The sequence below is a fragment of the Paroedura picta genome, chromosome 9, assembly GCF_049243985.1.
Source record: "Paroedura picta isolate Pp20150507F chromosome 9, Ppicta_v3.0, whole genome shotgun sequence".
NCBI lineage: Eukaryota > Metazoa > Chordata > Lepidosauria > Squamata > Gekkonidae > Paroedura > Paroedura picta.
Window position 1 is genome coordinate 71,621,383 of NC_135377.1, and position 14,202 is coordinate 71,635,584.

Below are 14,202 nucleotides of genomic sequence, written 5' to 3' on the forward strand. Positions count from 1 at the left end.
ACTGCTCTACTCAGGCCACATTATGGGAGAACAGCCCTGGCAGCAGCAAAAAGGCATGTTCCCTTCCCCAGATGTCCACACACAGCGCAGTGGACACTGGTGGGGAATCCAACAACCTAACAGCAATAGGCCACCGCCTCAAACCACCTCTAATCCAACCGCTCTACTCAGGCCACATCCTGAGAGAGCCCTGACAGAGCTGTTCTGGGAGAACAGCCCCGGCAGCAGCAAAAAGACAAATCAGCGCACACACAACAACAAACTCCTCCTGGGCACCCACTGAGAAATGCTCAGTTACTTCTTGGGTTTAACATGAGCTCTAAGGCTCACTTTGGGGCTGGGAAAAGTTTTCCAAATGGGTGGCATGACTGAGGGACCCAGATTTAATCTCTGGCCCTCTGGTGATTGCAGAATTTCTGCGTGTGGGGTGGGGGGGCAATTTAGATTGGCCAGGGCACTGGTCCTGTCTGAATTTTTACCTTGGGCGAGCGTTTTTCATCCCCGCCACCCAGAACAGACTCAGAGAAGATGCAGTCACAGCAATTCTGTGCTCACCTCAGTCCTCCTCCAAGAATAGTTCTGGATGGTCAAGAGCCGGCAAGTTGACCTTGATGAAGACCAATTGCTGGACTCTTTCGGGTGCCAGGCGGGAGCGATACTCGCAGACGGTGCTGCTCGCATGAGAAAATGCCCGCTCGCTCTGGACGCTCGTTGGCGGGCGCGAAAGGTAGACACGGGCCAGGCGGGAGAGGGCCGGCCAGACCGCCTCCATCCTGGCCCAGTATCTCAAGGGACAGGCGTTCTCGGACTCCTGGGGCTCACCGAGGTAAGCCCTCACCATCCCAGATGCACTGTCCTCCCTCGGGCACCCGCTGCCCTCAAGAGAAGGAGTGGGCTGGAGGAACCCCAGCAAGAAGTTGCCCTGCTCAGCCTTCTCGCTAGGGTGGCCCGCAGTGGCTGATGTGCCAGCAGAGGCTGGGGGGGGGGGGAGGACGTGCTGGCTCCTTCCTCCCCTGCCTGACCTGACACCTCAGCCTCCCTGGACTTCCACCAGACAAGCCTCTGAATGAGCAGCTCGCACCATTCAGGAAGGCTCCTCTCCCTCTCTGCTAAGCTGCCCTTGATGTGCGGATCACACATGGCGGCAAGCCTGTATGTCACTGACTTGCAGAGGGGCTCAAAGCGGCTGTCAAGCCCTCTCAGAAGCCTCCTTGCAAGCGCGCGCACGGCTGGAACAGTGTCTGCATGTCCTCGAGCCGGGGCCAGGAAGGGGGCCAGCATCACACAGGCCCTGTGGACCATGGGCACGACCAGACCCAAACTTGCCATGTCAGACGAGAGCATCTCCGTGAAAGTCTTGAAGGGCCCAAGAACTTCCACGGTCTGAGAAATGATCTCCCACTCTCGGTGGGTGAGCCACTCCCCAGGCATGAACATCCTCGTCTCCTGGACAAGGGCATCTAAGGCTCTCCTCTGCTCCACCAAGCGCTCAAGCATGGCATGGGTGGAGTTCCAGTGTGTGCTGACGTCTCTGATAAGGCAGTGCTGCGGCACGCCCATCAGGACCTGCTTTCTCTCCAGCCCCGAGACGTCATACGAGCTGTGAGATAAATGCATCATGATCTTCCGGCACTTCTCGATGAGATGCTGGAAGTCAATGGCTTCGGCGGATGAACCGGTTCCCTTGGAGCCGATCCCAAGGGCATCCTTAACCACGAGGTGGAGAAGGTGGGCCGCACAGGAGATGTGCTTCAGACCCATGCCCTTGACCGCCTTGGTCATGTTGAGGGCACCATCTGTCACCAAGAAGCCCTTGGTGACCCCTGTCCCACTACCTACCCACCCATCTACCATTCTACGAATGGTGCCCTCGATGTTGTCTGCCGTGTGCCGCACATCGAAGGGCTCGATGTGCAGCAAGGCATGGTGATAGCCTGCTGGGCAGCCCTCACCCTGCCTAACAAGCTCGACCCCACCCAGCATCTCCCGAACGTCCCACCAATGCGCAGTCAGTGAGATGTACTCATCCTGCGCATGACATGACGTCCATATGTCCGACGTGAAGTGTACGGTGATGCCTGGGGACATGAAGGACAAGCCACTCATGTCCCCAAGGCTCACCCCGAGGGTGAGATCAGGCAACTCCTCCTGACGCCCCAATGCCTCACTAGCAAAAGGAGCGACACAAGGGGCTGCCTGATCAGCAGCCCCCGCAGAAGTGCCAGCAAAGACCCCTGCCTGACGCACCTTAGAAGGGGGCGCCCCGGCAGCCGCCTCAATAAAGAGACCCTTGCGGACACTCTTTATTGCACCACTCCGGCCACAGGTCGGAGTGGTGGAAGGTTGACCCAAGACAGGCCTCTTCTCAGGTGGGGGGAAGGACGCTTCCTTCCCCCTCTCACTCCCCTCCACCCCTCTAGTTTTCTGTTGGGCCTTTCCCCCAGGGCCCCTAGCCTGATCTTCCTTCTTGCCACTCATGTCTGCGTTCCCTTGGACAAACTGTTTCTAATCTAAGAGACAGGGAAATTTGTGGCCCTACCACTAACTGCCCTAACACCTGTTTCTAAAGAAAACTTGAAACTTATAAAACCCTCCCACCAGCTACCCGTTTAGTTTTTCTAGACCCTAAGCTGACCTAACTTCTATGGAATTTTCCTGTTCTCTCTCTCTCTTGTTTTTTTTTTTTTTTAATTAAAGGAACCTGTCTGGGCCTAGCTAAGTTTAACTGGCCCTACCTAACCAACAGCAGGGGGAAATTAGGAACAAAAACCCTTTTTACACTTTTAAAGTGTTTTAAGCTACCTGAGTGTTACTAGCTAGAAGGAAGGCTGGAGCAGATTTGTGCACCAAGCCCCCACCTGATCTGCTAAGAAGAACCCCTAAACCTGTTGGCCTCTTAATCAATTCCTGTCTCTACCAGGAAAGCTGGCCTTCAATAAGGCACAGCCCCTGCTGGTTTAAAGTTTTTTAAACCACTAAGAAAGTCCTTTTAAACAGTCTGGAAGAGATATAAAAACAGGATAGAACCTCATACCCCATTATGGCTCTCTCCAGAAGGAATGTCAAGATTTGGGGATTAAAGCAAACCCCTAATTGGTATACCTATAGGGAATTGATTTATAATGATGGAAACACTGTTAAACTGGAATCAAGAGAAGACCTTTCAGATCATAGGATAGATTGGTTTGTATATTATCAAATGGCAGAATTGTTTAAAATACATAAAGAAAAGGGTTTCAATATACAAAAATCTAGATTTCAGAAAGAAATATTAGAACAGGAGGATAAAGAAATTTCAAAAATCTACAAGCAGCTGTTAGAATGGAATATGGAAGACGAAAAAGTCTTCCATATAATGATTTCTTGGGCTAGGGATTTTGGCAACACGGTGAGTTTGGACACTTGGGGAAGGTTATGGAAGTTTGATATGCGATTCACCCCATGTTACTCTATTATAAAGAATATTTATTAAATGATTTACCGTTGGCATCTTACTCCAGTTAAGTTAGCTAAATGGAATTACAAAATAGGCGACAAATATTGGAAATGTAAACAGGAGAGGGGTGACTTTTTTCACATGTGGTGGGAATGTAAGAAAGCAAGACAGTATTGGGAGAATATAATTGTGGAATTTTAAAAAATGTTAAAATTTAATTTTGAAAAAAAACAGAGTTATTTCTATTGAACCTTTTGGATGGCAGGGTCCACAAAGATCATAGAGTTTTATTTATGTATGCTACTTCTGCAGCCAGAATTGTTTTTGCTTCTAAATGGAAGAGCCCTGATATTCCCTCAACTGAAGAGTGGTTAAGAAAACTGGTGGACTATGCTGAAGTTGCCAAATTGTCTGCCATCTACAAAGATCCCGATCTTGGAAAATATGCAAAGCAATGGACATTGTTTTGGAATTATATGAAAAAAAATTATCCAGACTTTGTGAAGATTTGTAAAATTTAACATAGCAACAGCAGGTTCTAAGCATAGTTATGTCACAGATTTAGGTTTACTATTGCATTTGTTAGGACTAGGAGAGAAGTCTTGAATGTATATTTGTATTTATTTGTGATTGAATGTTAGATTGATGAATTTATGGATTAGTGATGGGTATGGATATTTTGTTTGATATCACAATAAAATATTTGAATTGGGGGGAAAAAGTTCTTTTTAGCCTAGATCCCAAATCACTTTTTTCTTATAAAAATGCAACCCTATCTAGCTACTTAGGAAAGAAACTATCTATTCTAAAAAATTAGTAGCACTTTAAAAATTTTCCTGAAACTATGGATTTTACTGCCTATTTAAAGGGTCACTAATTGGGCACCCCAAGAAGAACGCAGCAATTCCCCCCAGGAAACAATCTCTAAAACACCGACCAGCTGCCAGCCACCCAGGGCACTCCCCCAAAGGTGGCAACTGAGGAAAAGTGGCCCTGCAAGGCCCAAACTGCCAAACAAAGCAAGCCAACTCTACCTAGGCCAACCAAAGAAACAGCTTCTACAAACAAACAACCAGCAGCCATCCAAGGCACTCCCCCAAAGGTGGCTAGCAAGAAAAACTTGCCCTGCAAGACCCTAACAACTAACCAAACAAGCTAACTCTACCTAGGCTAACCAAAGAAACAGCTTCAACAAACAAACAACCTTACCAGCAGCCACCCAGGGCACTCCCCAAAAGGTGGCTGGCAATCAAGATAAACTGGCCCTGCAAGGCCCTAACAGCTAAACCAATCTAAGAACAAACACAACCCCCCCCCCAACTGAAACTAGCCCCCCACCAAAAAACGCCTACAACTGACAAGCAACCAGCTGCAACCCAGGGCACGAAGCCCAAAGGTGGCAACTGAGAAAACCTGGGGAAAAAAACCCAAAACAATCAAACAACCCCCCAAAAAACAACCAGAAAAGGTACAACTTCAAAATACAAGCCCCAACCCCCACCCCCAAAATTGGTTTTAAAGAAAACCAAACAGCAAACAGTTTAAACACAATAAAAACATCAAATACAATTCCCCAACCCCCCAGGCCCCCACCCACAGAAACCCAAAGGCAAAAAACTTTGGAAAAGAGGAGGGAGAGAGAGGGAGAAGAGGGAGGGAAAAAGAGAAAAATAGGAATGAAGAGAGAAAAAAAACCCTAAAACAAACTATTGGATGTCTTCTCCAGCGATGTCCAGTTGTCCACAGGCGAGGTCCAGGAGTCCAGGAGGCAGGCAGGCAGGCCACTCTACCAAGCAGGGAGCTTGGGAGCAGCACAGCAAGCCAGCCAGCCAGAGAGCTCAAGTGAGCTCCAGCAAGCAGACCCTTGATTTAAGTAGCCTCCTCCTGGGCAGGCTACAAGGGGATTTTAAAAATAAAAAGTCTTCTGTGAGTGGCCAGAATGCCTGAGCTGAAAAGTATTCTGGTTGGCCACTCACTCCCCCCTCCCTCCCGCCACCATTTTCAGCGGGAATAAAAAAAAGGGGGGGGCAGCCAGAGGCTACAGGCAATGGCTGCCTGAAGCCTCCGACTCAGCTGAATGGATTCGGGCCCGTTTTTGGCTTGGAAACATCCGAATCGGATCAAATTTGGGCGATTCGGACATTTCTGAACCCGAATCGCACATCCCTAGTTTAAACTACAACGATATAGGCTAGATATCAGGAAAAAAAATTCACAGTCAGAGTAGTTCAGCAGTGGAATAGGCTGACTAAGGAGGTGGTGAGCTCCCCCTCACTTGCAGTCTTCAAGCAAAGGTTGGATACACACTTTTCTTGGATGCTTTGGGCTGATCCTGCATTGAGCAGGGGGTTGGACTAGATGGCCTGTATGGCCCCTTCCAACTCTATGATTCTATGATTCTATGATTCTATGATATTTCTTGTAGCTGCTTCGGTAGGTTGGTAGGGAAGAAACATAGCCACATATATTTAGCATTCAATGGAAACATGTATTTCATATTTTTTTTGCATCGTCTGGTGCACCTTCACCAAAATCTTTGAACAACTTCACATCTCCACCACATATGATAGTACGATCCTACTGTCTTTTTGCACCTCCAGCATCCGCTATCTAAATTTGGCTTCATTTTACCCAGCACTTTAGGGGTAATATACCATCTATAAAACAATTTGAACCATCCCTCCCTTAACAATTGACTCTTTGTTATCTTAATGTTTCTCCTCCAGAGTTGTTCCCATTCCTCTAAAGTTATATTTTGTTCTGCATCCGAATTCTTCATATTTTTTGAAAAACGTTGTAGCCCAAAAGATCATCTCTACTCCTAGATGCTTAGGAATGATCCGTTTCTTAAGAAATTTGCGTGTAATATTTTTAAAAGATATTTTTCTGAGTGTTCCTGGATTGATTAGGCAGGGCTAGGTCTCTAGCACAGGGACTTCTGGTCTATTGTCAAAGGTTCCTGCCTTCTCAGCAGCACAGGTGGCCCTTCCTTGCAGTCCTGGGAGTGCTCTTCTGGCAAGTTCTCCTTTGTTTCCCACTTGTAGGTTGGCGACATGGAGCCCCATGAAGTGCAAATGGGTCTTTCACTCTCGGTCTCTACCAAAACTTCAGGGAAGCCCACCCGACAGGAAACTGCTTTTACTCCCCAGTCAGCATCTCTACCGCCTGGCCATGGTCTTCATAGGGGCCAAAGGGAACACAACCATACAACTCACAAAAGTTAAGCAACCCTCCCCCCCCCTCCCACTCCTGTAGTTTTGGTGGTAACTTCTTCTGCTGGTATCTGCCGATTTTGTTACTGGGCACCTGCTGTCAGCTCTAAATAAAATCTTCCATAGCCTGTGAGGATGGAGTAACACCAAGAAGAGAGTCCAGTAGCATCTTTAAGAAACTGGCTGACAATTTCATTTATCAAATGGTAGATGAACCCACAAGAGGTTCAGCCATACTGGACTTAATACTGACCAACAGGCAAGAGTTGCTGGATGAGATGAAGGAGGTGGGGGCCCTAGGGGGAAATGACCATGTCCTCATAGAATTCCTTTTGAGATGGGGAGCCGAGGAAGCTTGTAGCCAGATGCGGATGTTGGATTTTCGTAGGACAAACTTTAATAAACTCAGAGACATGATGAGTGTCATACCATGGAGGAGAATACTGGAAGGGAAGGGAGCATGTGAAGGGTGGGGCGCTACTCAAACAAGAGCTATTGCATGCTCAATCAATGACTATCCCAGAAAGACGAAAACACTGCAGGAGCTCTAAGAAGCCTATTTGGATGAACAGAGAACTTCAAGAGGAACTAAGAAAGAAAAGGAAAATGTTTAGGAAATGGAGGGAAGGACAGAGCTCTTAAGAAGAGTACCTACAGGTTACTAGGCACTGTAGATCAATCATCAGAGAGGCCAAAGCTGAGAGTGAGCTAAGATTGGCCAGGGAAGCCCATTGTAACAAGAAAAGATTTTTCAGTTATGTGAGGAGCAAATGTAAAGTAAAGGAGGCAATAGGCACATCTAGAGATGGCAGTAGCCAAAGGATAGTGTCTGGGTGGCAGGTTAACATGGATAGAGAGGTTGTCGAGAGGCATTTAGCTGCACTGGATGAGTTCAAATCCCCTCGGCTGGATGAAATGCACCCGAGGGTGCTCAAAGAATTTTCCAAAGAACTTGCAGAACCCTTGTCCATCATCTTCGGGACCTCTTTAAGGACTGCAGATGTCCCAGAGGACTGGAAGAGAGCAAATGTTATTCCTATCTTCAAAAAAGGGAGGAAGGATGACCCGGGAAACTACAGACCAGTGAGTCTGACCTCTGTTATGGGGAAGATAATGGAGCAGATATTAAAGGGAGCAATCTGCAAACATCTGGAGGACAATTTGGTGATCCAAGGAAGTCAGCATGGATTTGTCTCCAACAGGTCCTGTCAGACCAACCTGGTTTCCTTTTTTGACCAAGTAATAGGTTTGCTGGATCATGGAAATTTGGTTGATGTCGTTTACTTGGATTTTAGTAAAGCTTTTGATAAGATTCCCCATGATGTTCTGATAGATAAGTTGAAGGACTGCAATCTGGATTTTCAGATAGTTTAGTGGATAGGGAATTGGTTAGAGAACCGCACTCAAAGAGTTGTTGTCAATGGTGTTTCATCATACTGGAGAGAGTTGAGTAGCAGGGTATCTCAGGGCTCGGTGTTTGGTCCAGTACTTTTTAACATATTTATTAATGATCTAGATGAGGGGGTGGAAGGACTACTCATCAAGTTTGTGGATTACACCAAATTGGGAGGACTGGCAAATACTCCGGAAGATAGAGACAGAGTTCAACGAGATCTGAACACAATGGAAAAATGGGCAAATGAGAACAAGATGCAATTTAATAAAGATAAGTGTAAAGTTCTGCATCTGGGTCAGAAAAATGAAAAGCATACCTACTGGATGGGGGATACACTTCTAGGTAGCACTGTGTGTGAACGGGACCTTGGGGGTACTTGTGGATAAACTAAACATGAGCAGGCAGTGTGATGCAGCGGTTAAAAAGGCGAATGCCATTTTCGGCTGTATCAACAGAGGCATCACATCAAAATCACAAGATGTCATAGTCCCATTGTATATGGCACTGATCAGACCACACCTGGAGTACTGTGTGCAGTTCTGGAGGCTGCACTTCAAGAAGGACGTAGATAAAATTGAAAGGGTACAGAGGAGAGCGACGAAGATGATCTGGGGCCAAGGGACCAAGCCCTATGAAGATAGGTTGAGGGACTTGGGAATGTTCAGCCTGGAAAAAAGGTGGTTGAGAGGGGACATGATAGCCCTCATTAAGTATTTGAAAGGTTGTCACTTGGAGGAGGGCAGGGTGCTGTTTCTGTTGGCTGCAGAGGAAAGGACATGCAGTAATGGGTTTAAACTACAAGTACAACGATATAGGCTAGATATCAGGAAAAAAATTTCACAGTCAGAGTAGTTCAGCAGTGGAATAGGCTGCCTAAGGAGGTGGTGAACTCCCCCTCACTGGCAGTCTTCAAGCAAAGGTTGGATACACACTGTTCTTGGATGCTTTAGGATGCTTAGGGCTGATCCTGCGTTAAGCAGGGGGTTGAACTAGATGGCCTGTATGGCCCCTTCCAACTCTATGATTCTATGATTCTAAGACCAATAAAGATTTATTCAGGGCGTTAGGCTTCAAGTCCAAGCACTCTTCCTCAGGCAACAAGAGTGGCTTTCTTTGGGTTTAGCTGGGAACCTGGATTTTCATGGGAATTCCTTTTCGTACTCTCATTTTAGTATTAACAGACAAGGGCAGTGGAGTTGTTTCTCCCTCAATAGGCTTAGACGTTACACAGAAATGGTCTATGTGCCAGAAGGTATTCATAGTGCTGAAGTTCTGGACCTGGCTTCGGAGGGAGCACCTTGTGTATTCTTGCATCAAAATGGCAATACTCCAGCTAACAGAGTGAGTTCTCCTTGTGTCTGGGTTGAAAGGGCATCTGCCCTTTAAATTAAATTAAATTAAATTAAAAGCAAACCTAGAAGAAACTTCAACCCCGGATCCATTCGAGTCCAGCTTCTGACCTGGCCATGGGGCGCAGATGACACCCAGCTCTATCTGTCAATGAGTGACCGGCTGAATACCCCACGTGAACCCTTGAGCTTCAGGAGCCGTGACGGAATGGCTCCAGCAGTGTTGTCTGGAACTGAATCCCACTGAGAGGGAAGTCCCCTGGAAGAATGTATGACTAGCCACCCTGGACGGGGTACAGATGATAGTTGCACCTGCTGTCAGGAATTTGGGGATGATCCTCAGCTCCTCCGTTACGATGGAGACTCAGCTCACTAGAGTAGCACAGCAGGCAATTTCCCACCTACACCAAGCAAGGCTACTAGCACCCTATGGGGCCCTGGAGCACCTGTCCCCAGTGATCCGCATGACAGTCACCTCCAGGCTGGATGGCTGTACGTGGGTCTTCCCCTGATGCTGCTCTGGAAATTACAGCTGGAGCAGGATGTGGCTCCTCAGGTCCTTACGAGGACCACGTGGAGGGACCATAATCAACCTGCCCTCCAGGAGCTGCAATGGCTCCAGTTTAGTTCTGGGTCAGGTTCTAAAATTTGATAAACAATTCATGAATGATATAACCATATATGTTTATGTCAACCTCCTCCCCCTCCCCAAATGACCAGTCATTGTCCTGGAGGGGGTGGGAAGGGGAGAGGCCCCCTGTAGGCATGTCCACATCTATGTTTCCCAACCATATTCTGCATGGTGGCACTACTTCTGGGGTTTCTCAGCTGAGGTAGGTTGATAACCCATTTTCATCAACTGTCCTCCCAAGGAGCAAGTAAAAAATGGACTCCAAACTTGATGTCGGATGTATTCATGATAGTCAGGTTTTAAGTTTAGCTTCATTTGAATCTAGTAGCACCCTCTGAAAGAGCTAAGAATTGCTTCAACAAGACACTGTGTCATATGGCTGTCACCCCAACCCTTGGTGTTCTGGTTGATACCCATGTGCTTTTTAGTGGCCTGGATCTGGGATTTTTATACTGTACGAGGATAAAACTTAGGTTGCTGACCAAAGGCCTCTGCAAATGAGAAGGCGGAACTGGTTAAGATTCCAGATATGCCCATTTGTCCCCCAAATTATGAATGTTCCATGAGATTTGGAGGTGGCCCAATAGGGGTCTATACAGGAACCCTGAGTATCCCTGGCTGTGTCTCATCTTAGGCTGGAGGAACCTTCTCTCATTTAAGTGGCTCTGCCTCTAGAGCAGGAGTTAATGGCCACTGGAAGCTACAAAACATAACTTGTGTTAACGTAATTCAAACAATATAGTTCCTGTCTGTGGGCACTCATCAATGTTCAGCCAATGGTGGACATACAATCCCCATCCCCCGTTTTTTGTTCCTCCATCCAGAAGGAAAAGAAGACCATGAAGATGATGTGCATGTCCAAGAAGCTTCTTTTTCTGTACATCCCTGAACACAAATGACACATCCTGGAACTGCCATACGAAGGGATAAAGCTCAGTATGATCGTCCTGTTTCTTGATTACATTGAAGATAATTCCACTGGCCTGGAACAGGTGATCTCCCAATCCCCAAATATAAGATATTCTGCCTAAATAGTGATATATCATAGATATGGGGAAATGCAGAAACAGAAAAGTAGTCAATAGTTTTGTTTTTAATTCAGAAATGTAGGCAGAAAGTAGAGACTCTTCCATGAATCAGAAGAATGCTTCATCTGGCCCTATACTCTGTCATTGATTGATTGATTGATTGATTGATTGATTGATTGATTGATTCATTCATTCATTCATTCATTCATTCATTCAGTTTATTGCCCCTCTATGTATCCAAGCTCGGAACAGTTTACAGCACATTCCACAACAAATTTAAAATCAGAATATGAAAACTATACAATAAACAATTAAAACTCAGTCCCGATGCTCTGCCTCAATATATCTGTTATAGGCATTCTTGGGGGGGGGGGGGGGAATGATTTGCCTCTGTGACCTAGTGTCAGCCAAATGCTTGTTCAGAAGATCACTGGTTTGCAGGCCCTCCTAGACTCTGACAGCTGCGTCAGGGTGTGTGTCTCTGCGGGCAACGTAATTCATCATGCTGGGGCCAGGGCCAAAATGGACCTGGTTGAGGCCATTTGCACTTTGAGAGGGCAGGGACCACCAGCATATGCCCATCTGGAGATCTTAGAGTTGGTCTGGGGATATATCGGGACAGGAGGTTTCTTAGATGTGCAGTGTACTCTGATGGCTTGTGGAGGACTCAGAGATGGCTCTCCAAATTCTGCTGCTCGAGGCCCCTATTCACTAAGCTATCCTGTCTGAAGGAATATGGTCAGCCACTGAGCTGTAGTCCCTGTGACAGCAACCCCTTTCTGTAGTAGGAACCCAAAAGCTAACTGAATTTGATGGTTTCCCTCATGACAGTACTGTTACGTACCAGGGTTCTTGCACGAGTGAGACCCTCTCTCAGATGAAAATCCAACACGACTTCATAGAGTAGAAAAGGCCAACAGTCTTTATTGATAAGATCCACTAAGCACAACAAAATATAGAATGATAAGAATAGGAATCATCGGCAGACACAGAATGATGATCTCCCTGACATTTTATAGGTTAGGGGTTTAAGCGGGAATATCAGTTCACATAGAGAGGCCTTTGATCTTTAGGCGCGAAACACAGGAGACATCCCACTTCCTAAGCGCTGAATAGACCACAGCTGGCCTCTAGCCACTCTCTTGTGAACCAAGGACACTAGGAGATAAGGCAGAGTTCTCAGTGGGGGGGGGGGAATGAAACAACCGGATGGCTGGTTGTAACCGCGGGATGAAAGAGAAACCAGGAATTCCAGAGGAAGGACGGCAAGTTAGGCTATTGGCCTAAAAAACAAAACAGATAGGGGGGGCAAGTACTTGGTAATGATTTCCTGGTTCTCTCTCTGTCCCTAATTTTAGCTGGAGAACAGGCTCACTTTAGCAGGGCTCCAAGAATAGACAGAGCCAAAAAAGATTTCTTACTTCATTGATGTTCATGAGCACTTCCCAAAATTGAAGCTGGAAGAGATCTATACTCTACAGTCCAGTTTTTCAGCTTTGGATCTACTGGAAGCCTTTGACAGCTACAAAACCAACTTGTCTGAGAAGTCGGGATCCCATATCATTTCATGCCCAAAATTCCTGGAATAATATCTTGCTGATGGAAGTAGATTTCCATGCTGATCTTCCCTTTCTGTTTTTCACCCATCACAAACCGACAAAAATATATTTTCTTCATAAGAGTTGTTTCTCCATGAAACACAAATCAAAGGTCAGAACCATAGAGCAGACCTCCCCAAACCAGATTTCCTTACCTGGACTGATCATCTCACTGAGTGAGCCTTCAGGTAACAAGTCAAGGAATTTACCTTCAATGAAAAGGTAGAAGAAACACTAGACTAATGTTCTACCCAATTCTAGGCACAGGGAACATTTGTTTGGCCATTTATAATCCACTCTTCCTGCAAAGGAGCAATGATGCCCCAAAGGATTACATCAAAGTAGTTTGGAGCAGTTCTTCCAGTGCTGGTCTTTCCTTAGACTTGATTATTATTGCTCAGGATCAGCTGGTTCTGCCCCTGACATTCAGTAACATCAAACTTGAAAACTCATGCTGGGAGGGCAGGGATTCCCAACCAGGGGTCTGTGGGAGCTGGGGTCTGTGACATTTCCCCTCCTGTCCTAATGGACTTGGCCACGAACTAGGGAGCTGACCATTTTGCTGGTTGGTTTTCTTGTGGTTTCTGTGCCAGGCAGGGGGCAGAGCCTGTACACCTATTCCCACCTTAAACCTGTCCTATGCCCTCCCTGCTCAGACCTCCTTGAGACTGTCTGTTAACACAGGCCATGATGTCAGTTCCAGTGACATGCCATTTGTGGGTGCTTGGCACGGAGATGTGTCCAGCTGACATCCATTCCGAAGTTCCTTGAAACCTCCTAGGTCAAAAGGCTGAAAAAGGCTGGTCTGGGCTCTGCAGAGAGCCAGCAGGCTTTTCTCTGGAGTTCCAGGTTTGATTCCCAACTGCTCCACAGGAAGCATGCTGGATGACCTTTGGATGTTCACAGTTCTCTCAGGGCTCTCTCGGCCTCACCTACCTGACAAGATGCCTGTTGTGGGGAGAGGAAGGGAGAGGGGATAGTAAGCTGCTTGGATGCTGCTCATGGTAGAGAAATATGAAGTATAGAAACCTTCTCTTCAGAGACATTTTGAAAGACAGAAAAGGATCACATGCAGGAGGGAATACCTGTAAAAGAGTTAGAAGCACCTTTGGACACAACAAAGCAAAATCAGAGTCCGGTGGCACTTTTAAGACCAACAAAGATTTATTCCAGGCGTGAGCTTTCGCGCACAATCACTCTTCCTCAGACTAAGTAGTTCTTAGTCTTGAACTTCCCCATTCAGTGCTGGGAAGGTGGGAGGCGACCCTCTTTGATAGGGCAGAAGTTCTCTTTTTTTGTTTATTTGTTTCAACAGAACTTTGGTGTTTAACTCCCAGGTCTTTTCCAAGCCAGAGGGACTAGGAGAGGGGATTCTTCCTGGAGCCAAGCCCCGGAGGCGCCTCCTAGGCACGGCCCCCCCTGGGGACGGGCCCCCCTGGCAGACCCCGAGCGAGGAGGGGACGAGCTTTCCCTGGGGCTTTGCCCGCTCTAATCCCTCCCTCCCTCCTTCCCGCCCGCGGCTGCCCGGCCCCCGAGACGCGCTGTGCGGGGA